The sequence below is a fragment of the Triturus cristatus genome, chromosome 3_2 (assembly GCF_964204655.1).
Source record: "Triturus cristatus chromosome 3_2, aTriCri1.1, whole genome shotgun sequence".
In the NCBI taxonomy this organism is placed as follows: Eukaryota; Metazoa; Chordata; class Amphibia; order Caudata; family Salamandridae; genus Triturus; species Triturus cristatus.
Window position 1 is genome coordinate 28,227,200 of NC_140584.1, and position 25,822 is coordinate 28,253,021.

At 45.3% G+C, this 25,822-nt stretch overlaps 1 protein-coding gene across 4 annotated transcripts in view; it reads left to right on the top strand.

Annotated features, from left to right (window-relative positions):
* TMEM45B (transmembrane protein 45B) overlaps positions 1-25,822 on the top strand; it is a 333,246-nt gene that overhangs the window by 233,166 nt on the left and 74,258 nt on the right. Inside the window, exon 1 of one of the 4 annotated variants that reach the window (XM_085647201.1) lies at positions 14,256-14,668. The exons of the other annotated variants lie outside the window; for them this stretch is intronic. The gene's annotated coding sequence lies outside the window, so the exon portion shown is untranslated. Of the gene's footprint in view, positions 1-14,255; positions 14,669-25,822 lie in introns of those variants that run through there. 4 annotated transcript variants of the gene reach the window in all.

Consider the following 25,822-nt stretch of genomic DNA (forward strand, 5'->3'; position numbering starts at 1 on the left):
ATTAGGTTCCCTAGGGTTGATGGTATGCTGAATTATATGTACTAACATATGGAAAGCACTCGCCCATCTTTGTTTCATTAAATAGATCTCAGCCTAATCTCTTTGATATCTTTAAATACTGCAAACCCATGATGTAGATAATTCCCATCACTCTTAATCAATTATCTGGACTACTCATAAGTATTGTATCCTGTATCATAGATTGGGAAGGCAGGTCCGAGGTCATACTAAAATAATTTGGCAGCTGGGATCAGCTGAGGCCATCCTTTCCCCATTTGCACTTACATTGCACAGAGTTGTTGTTTTTTATGAAATTGCCAATGTTTATTAACGTATCTTAATTGGTTTTAAGGTTTTTTTCATGTATAACTGTTTTTTAATGCATTGTATTTGAGTGTTAAATTATTGAATTCTGTGTTAATTTATTAGCATAAATTTTGCACTCAACGAACTACCTCATACCGCAAGCACGACTGTAGGGAGCTGCAGTTTAATTAATATTAATGAAGGCATTAGGAATCATATTTGGAGGATGATGTGGGATTTATCCCGATAGCTGATTTTATAACAATATATACAAATATCGGATATTGTTTCGTGGATATTAATCCAACCAGTAAACAACTTTGGGTGTTTATTACAAAAACCAAAATGTAAATATCGTTTGTTTTATAGCGACATACCAAACTCAAGTCTGTCTTCCATTCCTATACCCCAATGATATCACGTGCTTTGAAAGGTTCCTCCTATTTAAGGAAGTGATGTATTTTCATTTGTTGTCATGTGATCAAGGCTCAAGGGGAGCCGAAACGTTATGGCGACATCAAGCAGTTGAGCGAATAAATTCCTTGCACTAAAGAAGGTGGTCCGTGTTTGTGTTGTTGCGCGGGGGTTACGAGGAGGCTGCCCTGCCAGGAATGCAACTGAACTGATATATATTACCTACTGGCGGTCGCCAGTAGGTAGTTATAGTTAGGACCACGTTTCCATAGGAAAACCTCAACATTCTATTTTGAATAACTTTGGCGCCGGTCGACGAATCCTCGCGAATTTCTCAAAATAGGTGGGGCGCTACGCTCCGCTCCTACCCTGAAAGTCTCGGGGGGATTCGTCAAGCGGGGGCTGAGATAAAAGGGGGGTCCCAAAACGCGTTTTTCCCATGCATTTTTCCATAGGACCTTTAGAACGAGCTACAGCCCGAACGGCTGAACAGAATTACTAGAAATTTGGCAGAAAGGTAGTCCCTAGGTCAAGGAAGTGCCTTTTGTAGGTTTGGTGTAAATCTGTTCAGTAGATTCTGAGAAAATAGCCTTTAAATCAATATATATATCTGAGCCCGCTTACGGTACGCTTACCGTACGCTTACCGTAAGCTTACGGTGGCGTGCGCGAGCGCGATTCTGATTGGCTCTTAGATCTTAGTAAACATTCGAATCGGACGAAACCAGGAAGCGGCGTCCGCCATTTTGTCTCTCGCACTGAGTGTTGTTTATCAAACATGATGGCCAAAAACATGTTACGGGGCTGTTTTGACAACTCCCTCCCACATAGTCATGTTGAGGGAGTCCCCAAACATCCCCCAAGAGCAAAAACGGTTTTATTTTTTTTTCGGCAATTTCGCGGGGTACGCTTACCGTACGCTTACCGTAAGCTTACCGTACGCTTACGGTAAAAAAATAAAAATAAAAAAAACACTATCCACACTTACCCCACCCCCTGTGCTTTTGGTGGCCGCAGGCCACCAAATGTGCAGGGCTTATTAATAGAGAAAAAAAACTTAATTTTGGCAACATGAAATTATAAAATCGAAATAAAAAAAACACTATCCACATTGACCTCACCCCCTGTGCTTTTGGTGGCCGAAGGCCACCAAATGTACAGGGCTTATTAAAGTTGATAAAAACCGTGCACGGAACAAACTGCGTTAAGTGGGCGCGCACGCCACAAATGGCGTAAAGTAACTTAGCATTTAAAAAACCGTACAAATTCACTGAAAAAACCATAGGTTTCACACACGTTATAGTTAGGAAATAGCATTTAAAAAACCTTGCTAATTCACTGAAAAAACCATAGGTTTCACACATGTTATAGTTAGCTGGACATTTTACTGATAAAAAACCAATGAAATTCCCCCGTTATAGTTACTGTAGGCAACTATAACTCACGCGACCGTAATCCTCTGCTGATGACATATGTGTCTTTATGAAAAAAAAATATTTGTAATATATGTATAGCTAAAATTTAATGGAAGAAGATATGGGCAAATAAGTGTCTAAATACAGTATTAGCATCAGCAGAGGATTGCGGTCGCGTGAGTTATAGTTGCCTACAGTAACTATAACGGGGGAATTTCATTGGTTTTTTATCAGTAAAATGTCCAGCTAACTATAACATGTGTGAAACCTATGGTTTTTTCAGTGAATATATATATATATATATCACTGAAAAAACCATAGGTTTCACACGCGTTATAGTTAGGAATTAGCATTTAAAAAACCTTGCAAATTCAATGAAAAAACCATAGGTTTCACAAATGTTATAGTTAGCTGGACATTTCGCTCGTAAAAACCAATGAAATTCCCCCGTTATAGTTAGTTCAGCTAACTATAACTCGCGCACCCGCAATCCACTGCTGATGACGTCACATATTACATCACTCATGACATGGTCAGTGACATCACTCATGACATCACTGATGACATCTAAAATGACATCACTGATGACATCACTGATGACGTCATCCATTGAGTCTGTGTTTCTTAACAATTTTAATATGTTTAATATATATATGGAAAGGCCTGTTGAAGAATGAGTGGGTGTACAAGTGTGTAAATGGATGAGTTTCTTTGGTGCGTAACTGACTCTATAAGTGAGTCATTAAATGTATCTTACTGCAGACTAGTGACTAATCTGTGTGAATGTCTGTATGTTTCTGTCTGTTGGTGTATAAGTGGCTGCATGGTTTTGTGAATATCTATATGAGTGTCTATGTGGGTTATCGATTGGTTGTGTGAGTATCTGTATGGGTGCCTGAGTGTTAGTGTGGGTAGGCTGTGTGTGACTCTGTGCATAGATGTGTGAGTGAGTGATTCTATGGGTGCATGGTTTTAAGAGTGCATCTGTGATGGACTGTACGGTTGAGCGAGTGTTTGTATGGGTGTGTTAGGGATTGAATGTATATCTCAGTGGTACATTTGTGACTAACTACATATGTGAAAGGCAGTATATATGTGTGTAAGAGTATATAAGTGGCTAGATGTGAGAATGTGTGATTGTGACAGTGACTGTATGGATGAGTGTGTGCTTTTGTCAATGATTCTAATAGAGCATAAACATGTGATACTATTTTTTGAGCAAGGGAACTTGATTGTGAATAACTGCATAGGTGAGTAAATAGCAGTGTGATTATTTTAATGAATGACTAGGTGTGAGAGTACCTCTATGGATGATTGGTAGTGTGTGAGTGTCTATATAGGTGTGTGTATAAATTCATATGATATTTTTTTATGGAGTGATTGTAACTATGAGTGACTTTACACGTGATTGTGTGGAGGCGTATGAAGACCTAAAAGTTAATATGTGGGTATGCAGTTATTGGTATTGCATTATTTATGGATATGAGAATGGAACTCTGTAATTTTGAGTTGGTATATCAAAGGTTTTATAAGGGTGTGAAAAGATGTTGTAATTTATCACATTGTTGACGTCATTAGTGATGTCATCAGTGATGTCATTTTAGATGTCATCAGTGATGTCATGAGTGATGTCACTGACCATGTCATGAGTGATGTAATATGTGACGTCATCAGCAGTGGATTGCGGGTGCGCGAGTTATAGTTAGCTGAACTAACTATAACGGGGGAATTTCATTGGTTTTTTACGAGCGAAATGTCCAGCTAACTATAACATTTGTGAAACCTATGGTTTTTTCATTGAATATATATATACACACACACACATACTTACTCGGTCCCTGTTGGACTTTAACCTAGAGTTAACGGCTTATTAAGAAAGCAGGCACACATCTTAAATGATGATATTATTAATAATAATTTTTATTCAGCATAAACAAATGACCATAAAAGAGACATCTTAAAATATATATACATCAAGAACAAAGGTTTTCATAAGAGCAGCCAGATGTACATTAAAACAGCCCGAAATTCATAAAATGTTGTTGTCCCCCTTGATCTCTTAAATTCATAATGTAGTCAGCACCCTTTACTACAGATAAAACATTTTTAAAAAGTGTATAAACAGTAAAATCCTCAGTTAGTATTTGTTTGACATGTAAAAATGAGCCTGGTCCCACAAAAATAACCCACAGATCAAGACTTTTATAGCAACCTTACACAGTGCAAAATTGGCAAAGAATCTTGAGGCTTTCAAACACCCCTGGTGGTTCTCAGCTTTAAAGCAGGTCTTGAAAAGTTAGAAACAAAAAAAAGTGTAAAAACATCTGATGAAAGTTGTATAAACATTAAAGCAACGCTTGCCTGTCTGAATCTATGTCTTCTTAAAAGCCCCTCAAGGAGCACTCTTCTCCGATGTGAGTAGTGCAGACAGAGGAGTACAAAATGTAAGGTGTCCCATGGAGATCTATTGTCGCAGCCACAGGGTCCTCTATGTTCTGTGTGTGCTGTAAAGCCGGGGGGGGTACAGCCAATGGATGATGAAATAGGTTCAGCCTAAAACGTGTAATTAAAAAATCTGTCATGTGCACTGGTTATAAGGGATAAGTAGGGTTCCATACCCTTCATTTACTTAACTAGAATGTGTTCTCTGACCGTGTATTTTTTAGCTCCCTTGCCCCATGTTGTGCAGCGACATGCTTAAAAAACAGATCTTTGATAAGCGCTTTTTCCTGTGATCCCACCTTATCAAGATTGGTAAACAGATCTACACGTCCTATTGTGAAGAGGATGTCCTTTACACATTTTACCCACGGTATCTCTAGCGCATGATCGAGGGAGAGACAGTCCTGAATTACGAGCCTGGTGAAGCCCGCCTCATCGTTGGACCAGATCGTCACCCAACACAATAGGGGTTTCACAGCCACCATTTCAGAAATGTACTTGAACCCCAATTCCTCATGAACAATGTATGAAGGGGTGCTATGAGGGACTTTCAGCAAGCGCCTAAAATATTTGTTGCCTTGGATTTGTAATTTATTAACCACCTTAACTCCCCACACCTCACTACCATATAAAACTTTGGAACTGTAAAAAGAATTATATAACTTTAAAATCATCCCAGGTGACCAATGGCCTAATCTATGAGCGAAGATTGTGACTGCTCTGTGGATTTCGTCAAACCAAGGCACTTCTCCTCTAATAAATGTTTAATAAATGTTTAAAACTCAATTTTTCATCGAATAAAGTACCTAGATATGAGAAGGCCGGTACTTTCCCTGGGGTATGTGTGCCTATTGTGTAAGTGTGAGGCTTCCTGCACTTCTCCCCAATTTCCATTATGTAGGTTTTAGATAAATTAGGAGACAAGTCCATCTTGTTCATAAAAGTCACGAACCCTTGTAGTAAAAGCTGCAGGCCCTGGGGGGGGGGGGGTGGGTACGTGCAAGGAGAACCGCGTCGTCCGCAAAAAGCCAAACAGGGATCGATCTTGTTCCTATCCTCGGTGTGTCTGCTTGTAAGGCAGTCAGGGCAGAATCAAGACCATTAATATATTGTGTAAAGAAGAACGGCGCTAAACAACCCTGTCTGTCCCCACTAGTGCTGTCAAAATGATCCTTGATTTTCCCATCCTGTGTGTATCTAACTGCTGCAGTAGTGTTTGAGTGTAGGGCCATTAGGGTGTTAGTTATTGCCGGGTCCACCCCGAGCTCTCCCATAAGTTTACAGAGTTTACAGCGGTTCATTAAGTTAAAGGCCACAGTGAAGTCCATAAAAGCTAAATACAACGTCCCTGATTTGGCTATTGTGTATTTAGCAGTAACAAGATAAAGGTTGAGGCATTGATCAGCAGTGGATTTACCAGGTCGGAATCCATATTAGAAGTCTGTTATTATTTGGTTGGCCTCTGCCTATTCCGACAACCTGTTTGGAGATATAGGACGATAGCAATGTGGAATGTCCCTATCTCCTTTCTTAAAAATCGGGACAATGGTGGCAGTAGACCATGATGCAGGCATTACTGACACTACTGCTGCATTTAAGACCCTCACTAGGAGAGGCGCCCATACCTCTGTGTTACATCGAAAGAGGTCTGGCGGGATCCCATTTGGTCCCTGCGCCTGGTTCCGTGAGAGACCCTCAATTCTTAATCTCACCTCATCCAGAGTGAAGGTAATGGGATCAGCTCTCTGTTCAGGGATTGGTGCCTCTGTTTGTTCCTCACTATGGAAATGATTGTAAAAGCCCTCAAAGTGAGCTTGCCATTCCTCTGGTAAAATGTTGTGGCTTAGCCCTGGGTTATTTGAATCTTTAAATCCAGGGTTGTTAATGACCCTCCAGAAACGTGTAGAGTCCTTTAGCTCAGATTCCTCTGTTAACCCCTCCCAGGCCTTCTGTTGCAGTTGGCACTTCTACCCCTTGACGGCTTGCTTATAAATTTTACGCCAGGCCGCCACCTGATCCCTGTCTCTCGGGGACTGTTTGAGAGCCGTCTTTAGATCTCTAAGGGCCCGAGAGCATTGTGCGTCAAACCATCTTGTTGCGTCCCTGCTGGTGGGGTAAGCCGGTACTGTAAGTAAACGATCCACTGGTTGCGCAATAGTGGTGAATGCCTGAACTAATTTGTCCCCCTGCACTTCTGGGTCTAGACATTTCAGACTCTCCTGCGTGCCTGTGTTAAAAAGTGACTTATTAAAAACAACGGTATCAACCTGAGCCCAATGCCCCGCCTGCCTGGTCAGATGCGGAGATCGTTTCCCCCGGTTATTCTGTGAGGTGCTGGGTGATGGCGAGGGGCAAGAAGTGACATGGTCAGTGGATTATGGTAGCTAAATGTGTTGTGGTCAATATTAAAAAAGGATATAAACCTTCTCGATGTGAGACACACAAATATAAAATCAATAAATGATGAACATCCTCTACCTTTGTAAGTTGGGGCACGTATATATCAGAGTGGGTAGTAATCAGGTCCAGAGTGTGAGTTAAACCATATGGGTTTAGGAGGGCACTCAAGTCCTGCCCTTCCTGGGTGTGTTCCATGTGTGGTCTCTCTCTTAGTGTGCAGGTCGACTATTCACAATGAGTCACCCTCAAGTGAGGGCATAGATGACTTAAAGCCTCCGACTAGAATCAGTTGAGACTGTAACAGACCTTCCCCGTGTGCTTGCTCCATCCATCTACTTAATTCGTCAAGGCTAGTCGGCCTCTGTGAGTGTGATTTCACATTATAAAAGTTAATTAAAACTAGCCTGTAAGTGTTACTTGAGAATGTGAGTCCTTGGGCAACATCTGAGTCACACGACCAGGTCTTCCACCTACCATGAATTCTAAGGTCTATAAACCTAATAAGCCCCCCCTTGCTCTCCCTGAACTCTACCTTAATGCTGGACAAAAAAAGTTTTATAACCTTCAATAAAGACGTTATTATCTGGCTCCCACTTTTTCTGGATGCATGTTATATGGAAATCTCTAATGTAATGGAGTCACTGCTCATCCAAAAACTTGCTGGCTAAGCCTGTCATGTTCCACGAGACCATTTTTAGGTCTTACTTTAAATGGAAAACAAATGCAAGTTAAACTAATCTTCACAGTACAGGAGACCCTCCTCTTTTCCCTTTCCACCAGAAGCAATTGGAGGTGCAGGAACAGTTAGCCAGCGGTGGCTCCTCCGCTAAGGCAGAGGACCATCGCCCCACTGCTCTCAAAGCAGTGCAATGGAAAAATAATAAAACAAGTTAATATCATTTTATTTTTTGTATGGACCCAGGTTACGGTGGGGCAGCCTCTCAGAGGGGGAGGAGGAGTATTGGGCACTCTTAGTGCACATGACAGTTTGGCTGGCCGACTTGGGCCGTCCAAACCATCATGCTCTCTTAGCATTACTCCATCTGACTGTGTTACACAGCCGGGTGGAGAACTGTCCCACGCTTCCAGGCACTTCATGAGCAGCCAAACGGGCCACTCAGGCCAATCAGGATGCTGCTGTCCTGCTGGTGACAGTGGCGTTGTGATTGGCTTAGTGGTGCCTGGGTGCTGCCAGGAGCGGGGAACAGAGGAAGGACGGAGGAGAGGCGGTGGCCAGTGACCAGCAGGTAAGTCTTTTTTTTTTCTTACCCCCACACCCGCCACCCTTCCCTAGCAGCTGCCAGTGCGGTTAGCAATAAAATGTGGAACTGTTTTGATCAAATTAAAAAAGCTTGAGAACTCCAAGAAAGCCTAGGTCTTTCATTTGAGTTAGCTGGCATTTTGGAATTTTGAGAAAGAGCCCTAAGCAGGATAAAGTTGGCTTTGTCTGTTCCCAAGACTGATGAATCTGATCTTTGGATGCAGCATCTATTAACCAGTCCAAGTAAGGGAAGACTGGGACTCCTAACAAATTAAGATGGGCAACAACTGGAGCTATCATTTTTGTAAACAACCTGGGAGCTGACTTCAGGCCAGAAGAAAGGACTTTGAATTGCCAAAGTCAAATTTTCCAATGAAAACTTCAAGAACTTGCTATGGGACTTGTCAATTAGAAAATTTGAGGTAAGCGCCCGTGAGGGCTAATGTTAAGAACAAGCATTTGCAATGCAATCGGTCTCGGCTTTGGGACCTTATATGTATTTAGCTATGCAGCACATTAGCCTGGGTGCTGAAACATCTACTGTTCTTTAACATGGAGGGAAAGTAAGCACTAAACTGCGTGACAAGCCAGATATGGGAATACATGGAGAGAAAAAATGCCTTTTAGTGGGAATTGGTATAGTCTAAAGCTCTGTTTTTAATATAAAATCAGGGCCTTCGGTGGTCATATCACTGAAAATACAAGATTTGAAAAAAATATTATTGTCTACGGGTGCTCGTGGAAGAGCATTTCTATTGACTGGAATCTAGAGAATGCTAAAGTGATTCTGGTATTTTACTGACCTCTGCTGGTGGTTTTCTATCAAGACAGCTAAATATAGGCAGTTTAACACAAAAGGGTCCCTAAGCGGAAGCGGACAAGTCCTGGGGCTAATCTCCAGAGCCCACAAAGTACATACACATATAAGTATATACTAAAGTATATAAGAGGTCTCAAATGCTCGACCTAAAAAGTGATCTGTCAGAATCAATGGCATTATACTCTGCAAAGTTTCCATCTTGAACTTGATGTTTTCGATAAGCGTGTTGAAGATCTTCAAATCAAATCACACGACAATAGTCCTTTGATGACTTCGGGACTAGGAACACAATGTAATAAACTCCCTGTACTCTTTCTTGACAGGGAACTGACAATAGCTCCCTTTTTCTGAACAGCTAAAACTCCCTTCAACAATACTATTATCTTGATTAGATCTTGAGCCAGAGTAGTATAAATAATCCCTGAAGGCACTGGTCCAAGAATAATTATTTCCGGTACCCCTTGAAGTCTGCCTGAAGGACTTATCGATCTGATGTTAATTTTTGCCACTGAGAAATGAATTGCTGAATCCTTCCTCAAACTTTAAGAGAAACCTCCCTCTTCCTGGAATAGTCAAGAATGTTGATTCTTGGTGTTTGCACCTTGTTTCAAGCTTTTAAATGACTTGAAGGAGGACTTCCCTTGAAATTTCGCAGATTGATCCTGACTCTGCTGTTCTCTCAAAGGTTGATGAAATGAAAGTTTTGATTGGCAAGAACTCGAACATCTAGAAGATTGACTCTGAAAGGTTGAAGGATAGTTCCACTCCTTAAAGATACGTTGGAGCATATTCTCCAGCTCTGCACCAAATAGTCTGAAACCCTCAATGGCATTTTAGGTGCACTTGACCTTTAAGCCCTCTCAATGCTCCAATCCGTTAGGTACAAGTTCCATCTAGCAGCTAAAGACTCGCCGCTTGTGAGTGCTGCTGATCTTATCAAGTCAAACAGTCCGTCAAAAGGAACTATGGGCACTCCATATCCTCCACAAGAGGGAAACAATCTGATTGATCCAAAATAGCAATACATAGATCCTTGAAATATGAAATTAAAGATGTGGCTATCTAAGCGTAGTAAATCCTGGTTCTTAAGGCAACATGAGTTCCTGGGAAATTATTTTTCAACACAGAGTCAACTTTTTTTGATCTGATGGATCCGTTAGAACCGTCAGACCTTCATTGGTGGCCCGCAGACCTTGCAGTCAATGTACGGGAGTTTAAAAAGATGGTAAGTAAACACAAGGAGGGCCACTGGAGCATGCGCGATAGCAGCTTCACTGCGTATGCTCCAGCGGCCCTCTTCTGTGTTTTTTATGCCAGATCTCTACTTGGGTTCCTTGTCTATTTCCCTCTCACAATACTAACAATGGAGTGTGCATCCTTGGTTAAGCTCAAAAAATAAAAATCTAGATTGCACGCTACCCACACATTAAGCTATTAAATAGTTTCCAATTGTCCTGCTTTACTTAGGAGAACATACAAGACCGCAGATCACCACGCTAACATTGGATAACTCGGGTTCAGTAGCAAAATGCACACGATAGCAGACGTGCAACTGACCAAAAATGCCTTTAAAGGGGAATCCAGGAGCACCCTTTAAGTGTAACATGTTCTCCAAAACTAGCTTTTGTACTTTTCTTTTTAGTAGTATGAAATGCATTCTGGGATTTGCCGTTTTATTTTCATGTGGACTGCTGGCTAACAAGATGCCCCACACTGAAGGTGTTTAGCTTTGCAGGCTCTTCAATTTAAGGGCAACCGGGGAGGTGGGGAGGCGGAGGAAGAACCAGATTTGCAAGGTGAACCACCTAGCTGCTGACATTTCATCTGTATTAGCTGATTTGCTCATATCACCTACAAATATTTAAAATGTAGTTGTTAGCTTTTGTTGCAAAATGCAAAGGAAAAACCTCAGACTAAATTATTTGCTGCACTGTTATTGTTGGGACCAGTTAGCTCAGCCCAGTTCTCACCCAGACTACCAGTACGCCACATCATGCAGTCTTCTACAAACAATGCTTTATTAGTTTATTGTCCTCAGTGGTCAGACACAGAACATGTATCAATGGCCCAAAGAAAATTACACTGCAAACTGCTTCTCATAGAATACTTTCAAGATGGTACAAAACATCTTGGTCACATTAACGGCCCAATGATAGCTGACAAGTTGCAAGCATAATGATCAAAAATTCCTTTTTATAACATGTTACTCTGAGAATTCACCAATTCCAATATGTGTGCAATCAATTAATTGTTTAATTGCATGTACATGCCTCACTTTTTACACCACTTTGTATGTTTAAACAAATGACATTACTTTGGTGTTGCTCACAGAGGTCTGTAGCGAGATGTGTTGTCAGTCCTTTTGTTGTGAGCCTAAAGTGCCGGTGTTTTTGTTGTGCGTAGGTGACAGCCTATCGATCGTGAGGCGGTGTTGGTCCATCGGTCATAAGGCAGAAAATCTGATTCCTGGTCCTTGTTACTTAGTGTGCAGTAACAAACTGGCTGGAGAGCTCTGCAATGGCCTCCAGTCCAGTTACCAAGCCTTGCAAATGACCCAGATCCAGAGTAAACACAGGGCATTCCAGGAAGCATGGTAAGAAGAGTACTTGTTTGTGTAATGCCCAAAAGAGAAAGACACCTGTTTGCTTTGCAGAGAGACAGTAAATGTTCTTAAGAGGTATAACCTGGAATGGCACTCAGGATATATTGAGAACTTCCCATTGAACTCAAAACTGCGTTCTGCAAAAGTGGCAACATTAAAGCAATCGCTTCTTTCCCAGGAGAAGCTCTTCCTCTGCCGGATGAAGGAATCTGAGGCTGTTACAGAAGCATCGTTCCAAATATGGTGCTTGCTTCCTAAATACAGGAAACCATTCACAGAGGCAGAGCTGGTGAAGAATGTTTCCTTTAAACAGCCGAAATTTTATTTGAAAACGTTATTAATAAAGCCAGCATTTTAAAGGAAATCTGTGCACTATAGCTATCAGATTCCATGTGTGCACACAGAATAGAGGCAATGGGTGAAAACGTCCAAGAGCAGGTGATCAAAGAAGTCTGACAGTCCCCGTTCTTCAGTATTGCCATGGATGAGTCCGCAGATGTAGGAGATTTGGCCCATTTATTAGTTTGGGTGAGGTAATTTGGACCAATTGCTTCATCCCAAAGAAGAGCTCCTGTGCCTTCTACCACTGCAAGGGCACATGAGGAGGAGAAGATATACTGGACAGCATGTGCAACTACTTTAAAACACATCACATACCATTGAACACTCTTGTCAGCATCACAACAGACGGGGCTCCTGCCATGGTAGGCTATGACAGAGGATTTGTATATCTGCTTAAAAAGAAGCTCACCAGACACACTATGATAGACTACCACTGCATTATTCATCAAGACGTTTTGTGCGCACAATTAAAGGATGGAGAACTGAATAACATCCTAAATACATGCATGACCAAAAGTGTGCAGAGTCGGGTGTTCGCTTTCCTTTCCTGCTGGCAAGAGAGCGCAGTGGATCTGTGCACCTGCTGCAGAGATCTGTCAGCCACCCGGGTACAATCCTGACAGGGATAGCTTCAAACTTTAATTTGTCCCACTTTTATTAAATCCTTACAGTTAAGATTGCTTGTAGTAAAATGTACTGCTCATTAGAGCACTGAAAAACTATAAGACCGTCACAAAATGCACTATTCTTAAACATGAATGCGTGATTACCATGTTATTATGCTTTAATGTTCACAAACCCTGCATAATGTCAATTATTGCAAATAAGGAAAACATCAGCATAAGAGAAACATGGATCTATAAAATGCAAATAAAAAGCTGGTGATATCTTTCAGTCTAATCCAAGTGATGTGAGCATCTCTGCACAAAACACATATGCATCTCCATTTCCAGAGTATGGATAATTTCTCTTCAGTGCAGCATTATGTACAGAATATTTGATTTATATACATCCATCAATACACAGATGATAGTTACCTTTACACAAAATGCTGCAAATTAATTTGTCAGCCTCAGGTGGATGAAAGGCGGACACTTGAATTCTGTCACATTTTTCAGAGATCTCCGAATGGGGCTACTCCACTTGTGCTGCATTACCTCAGCAGCCTAATGACGTAGAGGGCCACAGTCTAAGGGCCGGAGGAGTGGATGTGGGACCTGAAGGCTACTCAGTACCAGTGTCAGGTGGGGCCGGAAAGGGAACTAGACTGTGAGATAAGCTCATATTAATAAATGTGGCTAAAAACACACAAGATTGGTGTCGGATTAAAATGTGGGTCTCCTGATCAGTTTACCATCATCCATGAGACTTCATCCTCAATGCAATGCTCTTTAACGTTTTGTAGTGTTAGAAGATATTTCTGTGATACATTTTCAAAAACGATAGCATTTGTGTGCACATTTGGGTACAAATGCTGCTGTAAGATACACTACATGTCTTAAGGATCACCACCCTCCTAAAGACACCAAGAAAATGCTGATATTGTAAAATGCTTGCTGCACATCCAGGCCCCCAGACATGCTTCTACTGGACGCTCGAGGCTCACCCCAATCAATGTGGTGAGTACCGGCGCTTCTTTGTTTCCATTTAAACACATGTTTGGAAGGCTGCTAAACGGCTGTATCTGGACAGCAACAATACATTTTAATTCCAGGAGTATATTTTTTAAATGATTGTATTCTGGGAGCTGAAGTCCTGTTGGGTTCAACTAAACCAATAAGGCTAACGCACCTGATAAAAATGATGTGTAAAAAAGGATTCCTACGTCAGTGCAAACAAGGTGACCCTAGCAACTACCCCTCTTCAGGGCCGGCCTTTAGCATGTGCGAGCTGGGCCCATGCCCAGAGTGCCAACCTCCAGCCCAGAGGGAAGGGAGGGCTCCCTGCAGCAGTCTCCCTAGGACTTGGATCCAAAGGAAATGGGGTTTAACCAGTATTCCTGAAGGCTGCTGACACCCCTGTCTGCTTTCTCTTCGCTGTTTTCCCTTTCTTGGCGCTCTGTAATCTTGGCCCCGTCGCCTTCCTCCTCCTCTTGCAAAATGTCCGATCCATAGTAGCCAATTAAAGAACAATAAGACAAGGGCGCCAAATGTGGTTTCGCCCTGGGCACTCCCTGAGCAAAGGCCAGCTCTCTCTCTCTCCTGTCAGCATATTTCCCTCTATCTAGATGAGTGCTCCGATCGTTTCGTTGACCGACTTCCGGCTTAAGGCTTACAAGTTACCACATACAACCTGCGGTAGCCATCAGTTGCCATAACCAATTGCAGTCCTCTTCACTTGTAATTAACATATCCGAGTACAATGCCTAGTTAACTGGTTTGTAACCCCCTCCCAGGCGCTGAACTTCCCTGTCACGTCGCTTTATAGCTGGGCCAGGGCCGGTCTTTACTTCAGAAGAATCTCTCTCCCCAGCCCTGCCAGCAGAACCTGCCCAGGTGCAATCCGGGGTGTGGCCTAGGATGGTTTGTATCACTCCACCCACAGATCTCATGAGATAAACTACAGCTGTGTCAAGAGCTGGCGTGAGACCAAGCTCGGTGGGTACGGGGCGCTGTAAGCACGAGGAGTCGGCTGTCCCTAGAGAGCGGAGGAGCAGCCGCGGAGCAGGTAGAGAATACTTTAAAAATATATTTTGCAACCCTGGCCCAGAATGTGAGGGAGATTGAAACAGCGGCCCAGCTTTCCGACACATAAATACAGGTCCGGCTTTAGGGCGGTGCGACCAGGGCCACCGCACCGGGTGCTGGCTTCCTGGGGGCGCCCTGTTTGAAAGTTTATTATGCTTTTGAAGCACCTGCCTCACATAAATGTCAAGATAACTCGTGTGATTAATTATCTTCCTGGAGAGAGATCAACATTTTGTATAGTTGAGGTTTTGACTTCGGTGAAGTTAGTGCAGGGGGTTAATATGCCTGCTGCAAAGAACGTGTATCAAGTCAATTACAGAGTGCCTATGATGTAAACAGATCAGCAGATTACTGCTTTCAAAAGAGACATCCTTTTGTTACTTGCAATTTATAACTTAAAGTCCTAATATAGAATAGTGAGCTATTAACTTTCATCCCAGAACTACATACACACCGCAAAGTATACATTATTAGAGCATTGATTAATGTTGCAAAAAGGGTTAATTTGGCAAGAAATCGATTCTTATTATTAAAGAAGACTCCCAACTATGCTGTTTCATTTTCGACTCTGAGTTTGTGCTTCTCCACACCAAGCACTCTTAAACTATACTGCCTACCAGTATGGAAGACATGTGACTCCTACACTTTTAGTCCTTTGGCTTATGTAACATTTCCTATACACTGATTTACACACGTATGATTGATTGTCTCTGTGTAATGTGTGTGCGATGCAAAGTGCTCGGACACCCTACACTGGTATGAGTGGCGCTATATAACTAATTCAATGCATCTGAGAGTGTGGTTATGGTGACTTGGTCGCTGTTAATGGGTGCTAGAGAGAGAATCCGTGGGGGAAGGGCGCCAACAAACATTGTCGCACAGGGCGCTGCCAGCACTAAAGCCGGCCCTGCATAAATAATGCTATAATGTTTCACTAGTCTCTTCTGTGCGGGTTTATTTTTGCAGCTTTGAAGGCTTGTAACATCTGTTATATTATCTGTGGTGCTCATGTTATGGGCTTCCGACAGATGAAAGCGTGAACCCATCTTTCAAGGCTGCAGACAATTCACCTGTAGCTCTCATACCGGAGCTCTGAAATGTCATTAGTCGGTGTGCGATTGCTTCGTCCAGTCTTGGCTTTTTCCTTAGCTTTTGTAACTTGTAGTTCTTTATATCAATCATAAATTCAGGACTACAACTACTAAAATGCACACACAAAAAAAAAACTTCCCTGTTGGATTCGGGGACATTTGAACGCTTGGTGGCACATCTCTGTTTTAGGTGTGCTTATTCACTGAGCCATCTAACCAGGACGTTCCTCATCCAGCCCTTGTGCCTTTCTTGTATTTTTGTCTTGCATTCTTTCCGGTTTGGTTGGTATGTTTGTCACTTGCTTGCCACGTTTCTAGCTACAAAGCAACAGAGCATTGGACATAATGGAGTTTTTACTGCGGTTTGCGAAGACTAATAGGTAGAAGAGGGTGTGAATGAGGCAGGAAAGAATGGGCTAACAGTGGAGAGGGGAGGACGATTCTTGGAGAGATTCTTCGAGAGAGTCCGTGTGTGAGGAGAGTGGCAGAGCTGAGTGGGAAGGGGGATGCGGGGGCTGTGGAGACTGTTAAAAGTGGTCCAGCAGAGCTGAGTGGGAACGGGGGATGCGAGGGCTGTGGGCAGGACTTTAAGTTGGCCGGGTCTCACTGGTACTGAGCACCGGCAGTTTTTTAAAGGGGGCTTCGAAGCGGGTCTCTATCGGGTCTGTGATTTGTGCCCTGGCACAGGCGGTCTGTTTTTTGCTGGACTGCAGTGACAGCAGGCACATCATATGCGCGTGCTCATATGCGCGTGCTCACTTCTCACTAGTGGAGAAGTTAGGGCATGACCGCATGCCAGGTGAGCGTTGGAGGGGAAGGGAAATCCTTTAAAGTGAGTCATTTTCTCTCTGGATTTCGCTTCTCCTTGTGAAACTCAGGAGCAGCAACATTGTCGTGGTGTCACCAGGGCTTTAAGTGAAAGCATTTTCAATGTTATATACAAGCCATAGTTGCTGCTTATTTATCTTATGCAACTAACAACCATTGACAAAGCCAATAGTCCTGATTTTTAGTTATGATGTTACTTGTTGTATAATATATCTGGATGCAATGACAGAAACAGCAAAATACACGTGGAGCGGCACAGATTTTTAGCTTACGTGTTTTAAGCGACGCCCTTCATTACATTGGCCACGCCTCTTTGAGAGACCTACAAGTTTTTTCATCCCACTTAAACCCCTGGCTGTGGGGACTCTTAAAGGTGGTCCAGCATTTTAAATGGGGGGGGGGCGGGGGGAGGATAACTAAAAGTCACAGAGCCGTTAGATGAGGGGTTTATTTATTCCCCAGACCCGTGGTTTTTTCAGGGACCGTGCTGTAAAATCTGCCGCTGCCCGCGTTCCACGCAGTGGGACATCAGCAGGGCAGCTCTCTAGTGGCCGCCCGTCGCAGCCTTCCCCCTCCTTCTGCCTCGCCCACGAGGCCACGCCCAGGGAGGAGATCTCCCAATAGTGTACAGGTGGAGGTGGGCCGTTGGGGGGGGGGGGGGGGGGGGGCGAGGCTAGCCCCCCTACTTAGGCGTCCCTCTCGCCCAGTTCCTCCTCTGCTTCCTGCGCGCCGCTCCTGCTAGGACACGCGTAATGCCCGCCCGCTCCACGCGATTACGACCGGGGCCCCCTTCAGTGTCGTCGTGCTCTTCGAGATAGCAGCTATACCGCGGTGAGTCTTGCTAACCCCTCCCACCCCGGCCCTGTCCCTGGGCATGACCAGGTGGACGGGCCTTTGTGGCTAGGATGCCATGGGTGTGGGGGGCGCAAGCGGTGTCAGGGGGCTTCTTGCGTGGTGCGAGTGAGGCCAGGGCGGCAGGTTGCGAGTGGGTCGTTCCGGCCACGTGCGGTTTTCGTGTCGGTTGTCGGGCGTCGGGGGGAGAGAATGATGGATAGCCGCACTTTCGCGCCAAAACTCTGCTCGGCCGGCCGTCCTTTAACCAACCCCCCTCCCCATCCCATCCCGCGCGGCCATCTTGCTGTGACCCTCTGGTTACTGAGGTGCGAGCCCCGCAAACGGGGCCAATGTGATATACATTTTTGCCTCTTTTGACCCACGGGTTTGGGGGGCTAAAGCGGGGGCTTTGTGCGGGTTAACCTAGCCCGTTGATCCATCCACCCACTGGCACGCCCCCCCATCTCCCTTCACCAGCGACTACAGACCAGTTGGCAATAAATTTTAAGACCCTTGCGAGCGCTCGATGGTTACAGCGGGAGCTCCACGGAACCAGTCCAGAAACCGGCTCTCATGCAGTGTCGGCAATGGCAGCGTTGAACCAGCGCGAGCCTGACTCGGTAATCTGATGACTTTTGGCCGCGATATAGGGGGCAATGGGAGGGAAGCAAGGCGCTCGCATGCAGCGCCTCCCATGCTGGCCGCGTTCTCAGCCAGCAGAATAACTGGGCGAATTGAATACTTGTTTCCGCCACCAGGAGCCATAGCTCATGGTAAGCCTGGTGCCTCGGGAATAAAAGTCTCTCGCAGGACACGGGTTCGGGTCCCGCAAACGCTGTCAAAGTGTCATAAGTTGGCGAAATTGCAAACTTTGTTCGGGTGTAGCTCAGTGGTGAGTCCTGTGCCTGGGGTTATAAAGGATATCACAGGACAAGGGTCCGGGTCCTGCAAACGCTGTCAAAGTGTCATAAGTTGGCAAAAAGTTTCAAATTCTACTTTACAGGACACGGGCTCGGGCTCCGCACACGCTGTTGATGGGTGCTTGGCCTCACGTTTATTAGGTAGAATTGTTAATTAGGGGCATAGGTTCTTAAAGCAACCATTTGATAAGCGATCACGGATGGCAAATTATGTGTGCCTGACCTCACGTTTATGAGGTAGAAATGTTAATTAGGGGCATAGGTTCTTAAAGCAACCATTTTGACCGTTGTGCGCTTCATTAGTTGAGGGGTAGGGGCATGAGGTTAAGAGTAAATCGCCAAGAAGCCGGCAACCACGATGCTAAGCTCCTGCTGCCGGGGCAGCTAGTTAGGGGCACCTTGTACAGATAGAACATGCTGAGTTACTGCTGTGTGTTGGTGCACGGGTTTTGCTTGCTGCAAGGCGCGGGTGCCGTTTTAGAATGCGTTTTAGCTTCGTAAGCCATCCCCGTAAGACAAGATGGCGTCGCTGATCTTCCCCAAAGTTCGGGAGCGCGGCCTTGCAGTGAGCACGGAGGCACGAGAATCCTGCATCTTACACCTGTCCCCCCCGCAACCTCCCGGCAACGCGCTCTAGCGCTGGCAACCATCCCCCGCCAATTCTCCCGACGGCGCTCGCCTTCAGCCCTCCGCTGCGCGCATGGAGAGAATGCTTTCGAGGTACCGGGTGTCACATACAACCGCAGCGCTGTGGGTCATTTTACCTGGGTGTATGTTTAGCACTCCTCAGTACAGCGACAATACTGAAGTCGTGCGTGTAGGAATCCTTGGCCTGAATGTGTAATGTAAATGCCATGTAACGCGATCAAATACCTTCGGGGAAGCTCGCGCTATATATAAGATATGCGAAATAAGAACCGTTCTCTGTAACAGGTCACGGAAAATGGCGGGAGGGTTGAGCTAGGCGGGAACACTAGGTGCGCTCTCCCGCTTTCGCTTGTGATAGCTATGTGTTGTATTGCTGGTTTGACCTGGCTGCATGGTCTGTGGCTGCTGTCTTAGGGCATGGTAATGCGGTATAGGTACCTTGCAGTGTACGACGTGTCTATGGGTGCATTGTTAGACCGGCGCTCACGCATAGCGCTTCAAGGCCGTCAGGTCTATTTCGCGCGATATAATCATGCTGCATGCCAAACCCCCAGTGCCGTGATGTCGGAGTCAAGACACTTGGTGCAGCACGCTGGCTGAACTCGCTGTGTCCATGTGTCCATATTGCTGCGTGACACGCCGCGCCCAGTTGTGGCACGGATGCGACGGGTATCCCCTGTCCTTGCAAGGTGGTGGTTATGTCCCCAGGGGGGTAAGTGCCGCCTCCGTCTTGGCAAGGCACTGCTTGGCACAGTCCCCTGGAGGGAGGGGCACCAATTTTGCCTTCTCGGTCCCCCTTATCTTTGGTCTGACATTCCCTTTTGAGCGGGCGCCTGGCAAATTCAGAACGTTGACCACGAAGCACACAGGAGAGGAGGGTATAGTGGTGCGGGCAGTGCGTCGAACCGCTTGGCCAGAATGAATGAGCGGGCTTGGGGGAGGGTTCGTTATTAATAAATAATAGCTAGCAAATTGTTACCCACCTAAGCAGGAGTGAAACTCGGTCTGCCACGTTTTGGGGTGAATAGGGAAGAAGAGTGGTTCCCCCCCCCCTCCCTTTGCGTAATAGTTTCCTTTCCAGTCCTGCATGACTCCGGCCCTGGCTCGACCCACAACGGCCCGGTGGCGCTGAACGCAGACGGCTACCAGGGCTGGACCTCGGGTAGTTGAATCTAGGGAATGGGGGGAGAGGAAGCTTTTTTTTTTTTTCAATATGATACACAAGCCTTAGTTGCTGCTTAATTTTCTTATGCAACTAACAACCTTGGACGAAGTCCATAGTCCTAACTTGTTGTAGGATCGAGCCTATTGGTGCTTTAGCCACCGGGTGGCACTGCCGCATTGTGTTACTTTCGGCACATACCGTTATGATGTTAATAGGTCAGCAGGTCCTTATGTTCAAAAGAGGCATCCTTTTGTTACTTACAAGGTAGTTACGACTTAGTTAGTAAGGGCACAAAATATATGTACTAAGTCTCATAGCCGTTTACAAGTGACCTTAGAGTGTAATGTTTTCCTTTGCGTGAACCACACGCAGTCCAACAAATCCGATACACAACACGGCTCCCATCATCTGTCGAGGTGGACAGTTGTATTAGGAAAGTAGCAGCGGGTAAAATGGCCGGGAACTGCTGTCAGGCCTCCTAGCTTTCCATACGAAGAGACGAGTGGGCAACAAAACAAACAAACAGGGACGGCAGGCATTTGGAATGAAGCGGCCATCTTAGCGTGATGCAGTTTTGTGCTACAGCAAGAGGTTCCTTGCCGGAAAGCTGAGACATATTACACGTTGCATGACATTTAAAAATAAATAAATAAATAAATAAATTACAGATCATGAACTTTTCTGTGGCAAGTGCAAAAAAAACCCAAAAAAAACAAAAACGCATTGCTCGTGTAGCTTTCGATATACAAGAACGTATATTTATTTTCCTTATAATCATTATAAACATGATTAAGGTATGCTACTTTAGTAGTTCTTTTTATGCTTTCTTCTTTTACTTGCTGATGGTGCTTTTCTTAAGACTGTTGTCAATGATTGGCGCTTGTCGCACAATGGGTTTAGTTTTACTAATTTCTGGCCAATGGTAGCTTTCGTCAGCTAGTTTCGGAATAGCTGTTATTGCAGGACACTAGAAGCGGTTGTGTGTATGTCCAATTGGGGAAGGTTTTCTGGGGGATACAGGCAGGCTTGCGTTGTGGCGCACCAGTGCCAATGGCCTTCGGTATCGGCCCGGCATCATCGTGCATAGGCACGCATTTAATAGGAATAAAAACCCACAGTGCTTATGCAGTGTCTTAGGCAGACTCCTGCGATTCCTGGCTTCAGGTCGAACATGCATGGCTTTGATATTGCTAACGTACCCTTTGCCAGCCACTCGTGATTTTAATAAGGAAGTAGGCCTGGCTGATGGTGATTAAGATTGTCACATGAGATCGAATATTGGTTAAATATTTGGATTCAGAATACTGATTTATTATTGTGAGTTCCACGCTTAGGCCAAGAGATGCTGCTGCCTTAATTTTTAGCCTTGCTATGCGGAAACAGCTGGTGTAATGTTTTCTTCAACTCAGTCATAGTGGCAGCTTAGTCTATACAGGAAAGCCAGCAGCCTGAGAACAGCTGGGGTAAGGTTTCTCTCAAATCAGTCATAGTGGCAGCTTGGTGTAAATAGAAAAGTCAGCAGCCTGAGCTGTGTTGAGGCAAGTTGTAAGCCTGGGTTTGTGTGTCATACGTAACATCTTAAGGTATTTTGTGAGTTCCACGCTTAAATCAAGAGATGCGGCTGCCTTTCATCTTTAGCCTTGCTATTCGGTAACAGCTGGTGTGATATTTTCTGCAACTCAATCATAGTGGCAGCTTAGTCTATACAGGAAAAGGAGCAGCCTGAGCTGTTTTTGAGACATGCGGAAGCCCTGGGTTTGTCTATCATGCTTAACATCTTTGAGGTTATTCTCCCTGTTCCACAGGGAGGCCAGGGAAAGCACAGAGTGACACGGTTTACCGAGACTTAGCCTGGCTTGCCGCTTCTGCGACCTTGTGAGGTTTGTTTATGTATTGCATGAAGGTGGCAGAGGTTGTCACTGTTGTTTGATAGGCACCAGGGCCAGATGACATTTAAGTGCATTGTGCGCTGAAAACTAAGGAGCGGGTCCATTTAGTAAGGACAAGGAGCACGGGGGCGTTTCTAGCTCTAAATGGAAAGTTGAGACAACCCAGTTAAGTTTCAGTGCAAGGCTACATTTGGTGGGGCAATTCCAGGCGTAAAGCATTAAGCCAGACAGCCCTGGCAATTAGGCAGGCGTACGATTAGCTATGATTTTGTTCAAGCTGAGAGAGAGCATATCGACCACAATTAATTGAGGAACCAGAAAAAGCTTTACAAAACAATGCTGTAGACTTACGGTAGACTGCTGTATGGATAGGCTTCAGGGATAAGGCCATGACCTTTCTGGAAGGGGCATTCTTCTTTGACCTGTGTCGAACTGGGAAAGGAAGTAAGGCGGGCTGGATAACTCTTAATTCTACCTGCGTTGGCACATCTTGCCAGGAGTGATTGTCAGAGTTTTTTGCCTCCAGCCAGCCTGGGTTAACACCCCTCCACTCCAAGCTAATTGTTCATGGTGATATTGGGCCGCATTTACACAGCCCAGTATTTGGCCCTGGGGTTGTCAGTGTCGTGAATTACTAAATTTCACTGAACTGGAGGTGTGGCCGGGTTTTACACTAGCAGAAGTTTTGGAGTGCAAGTCTCCACCTAGGGGGTGGCTGGCTGAATTTGATGAACTACTTCAAACGTTTCACAGCACTGCACATGGGGGAGTGTCAAGGACCTGTGCATACTTCAACCAGACACCCCAGAACGAGTGTCAATTACCGGTGCATACTTCAACCAGACACCCGTGAATGGCATGCCCTCATCTACATGGTAATAATTGAGAGAGCAGAGAGCGACCATACCTCGTGAATTTTGCACTTAAACTTTCTAGTAATGGAAAGGGCTTAACACCTTCTGAAATAAGCATGACCAGAGATGTGCTGCTCTCCACTGACATTTGACAGGTTAATGGGCAAGGCTAGCGGAAAAGCCAGATGTATTGTCATTATTTAAGGCGGACGTGACCCAGGTAATGGCAAGAGAGAGACACTGCCAACTATGAGGATCGGAACGAAAGCATAACTGGGGCTCACAACAAATTATTTGATAAAATAAGAAGTTTCCCTTTCAAGTCACGATGTCGGTGCCACGACATACCTATAGCACAGCAACACCGGTATAACAAGGACTCTAGGCAACCCTATTAACCCCTTTCAGCAGCAATATAGTCCTAAAGCTAGCTTCTATTCAACAAGCAAGGAAATTGGATACGCTGTCCCAGTGGAGAGTAAGAAAAGATTGGGATAAACAGCGGGACTAGTATAAAGACTCTATCGTCCAATTTAATGTAACTTAATTTGCAAGTAGAAAGGCTTAGATGAGGAGATGTTGCTAAGATATGGGTCAGTTTGTAGTAAACAATAGGATGATACGATGCGAAAGGAAGCAAATTTAGGTACCCGTGATGTCAGCCTGTGTCCATATACGTAGGTAAAGTGGTTAACCCACACGTTACCTTCACCCGGCTTATTGTGCTGTAGCTGTTGGGAACACAATTCCGAGCCAGGAAGGCACCCAATTTGGCCAATTGGAAAATCTTAATAGGATTGCAGGTCCATGAGCGCCTATTTCACCACTGCCTTGTTACCCATGCCATATTTTTCAGCCTGAGAAGCAGATTTAGGTGTTGCTCTTCTCGCTCAGCCTTTCCTTGGAGCCAGGGAGGTGGGAAACGTTCACAAATTTGGGCCCTCGAGCTGAGAGATGTATTCTTTCACAGCTCAGTCAGTCATATTGGCTTTATCCGGAGTCATGATAAAGAATGCGTCCATTTAGCAGCTACGTTAAAATGTTTTGTCCTGCTGAGAAATCATGCAATCCCCCGCAGCATCACTTCAGGAACCATGACGCTATCTATACATCACCTTCGTAGACAAAGTGAAATTAAAACCTTCGTGCTAGGATATGAAGGGAATCGATGGATTGACGAATTCAGCTATGGTTCAGTTCTGGCTCCATATGTAGGTGCTAGATCTCCCCTAATTACGTTAGGAAAATCTGCAGTGGCATTGCTAAGAAAGCTAGGAACAGCAGTCGCGTCTAAGCTGAACGGCAGTAGGGCCAAACGACATCCTTTGTTAGTCTGCCCTGGGCTTCTGAGTAATGTTGCAAAGTAATGCCGCCATTTACGGGTTACAGAACAGGACCCATAATTTAGCCCACAAAAAGCTGGCTCGCAGGGGCAGGGCACCTATAAAAGCGAAGGGAGGAAGGGGGGCTCTGGCAGCGACGGTAGCCTCCCCAGAGCTGTGGCGGAGTTACAGGGCGATCTGGAGGCAGACGGGTACAGTAAGGGTACCTCTGCGACAGGCGGTACAGTAAGGGTACCCCTGTCCGGCACAGTAAGGGTGCCCGAGCCAAGGTCCACGAGCCGAAGGGGGTTCTGGGAAGACCGCGACGGCGCCCCGTTAGTCCTTCGGGCGGTTGGGGGGCCTGACCAACCGGGGGTGTGCCACAACACGCTCCGCCCCTGCCAGAAGGGGCGGGAGTAGGAGACAGATCACGTGACCCAGTGGATGATCTGAAAATAAATATGTGCCACACTGCCGGGCATCGACCCACCGTGTGTGCTGGCTCACCAGGCGGGCGGAGCAGCTAGGGGCTGCTTGCCCTGGATCGCCCGTAAGATAACCCATTTATCGTCATACTTATGTTGTATGAAATAAACCTGCAGCAGTTCTTCACCCACAAAGAAAGTGTCAGTGTAATCCTGGGTGACGTCTGTGCATGTGTGTTGATTGAAGCGGATGACGGTGTGGTCACTATGCTCCTACATCCTGAAGCAAGTCTGTTTACTGACGAGGAGACGGCTAATGGGTACAACAACTTGGTGATGCCGTGTGCTAGAAGAGACCCAGTGTTTTCTCTTTCCCTAGGGACCTGTTTAGCTTGCCATGACCAGACCGCACAAACTGCCCGGTCGCAAAAGACTTATTGTCAGCTTCAAGCTTTGTCAGTCTCATTTGTTTGCTTTTTATTTGCACATGTTTCATGTTGCTCTCTTTCGGACGTGTGCCCCTGCCAGAGGCGCAACTAGAGCTAAATTTCGTGGGGGGGGGGGGCCTAAGGAAAAATTCGGGGTGGGGCTGAATCTTTTAAGCCATAGGCAGAGTGGAGCTGCAGGGGCTCTTAGAAGGGGTGAAACAACAGCAAGGCCTCATTAACATGCAAATGGTCTTTTAAAGACCTGTGAAGTGCTCGGGTGCGGCTGTGTGTGCGCCGGGACGCTGTCTCGTCCCGGGCTGCCACACACGAGGTGGGGGGGGGGTGGCTGAAGCCCTGTGAGTCCAATGAGTGTTGCGCGCCTGGCCCCTGTTCTCCTCTGTGTTGCGTTTGCCCTTGTGTGATTCTCACCTGCATTGCTTTCTCACTCGTGTGTTCCGCCTTGAGTTCTGCTTCAGCCTAGCTCCTGGTTGCTCCTCATTAACACCTCCTAACTGGCCGCTCTCCATTGCTTCTCCCCACTCCTGCCTTACCTTGCGGTCTTCTTTTCTTTTTATTTCTCATTTGCAGGAACCAATCAAAAATTGCTGCAGGCCCATCCCCCTCAAAAGCTCTTTAAACAACTCGTATGTGGGTTATTTTTAAGGTTTTCACCAGGGGCGTAGGAGACACTAAATTTCTGGGGGGGACAGGGACAATCTTGTGGACTTTC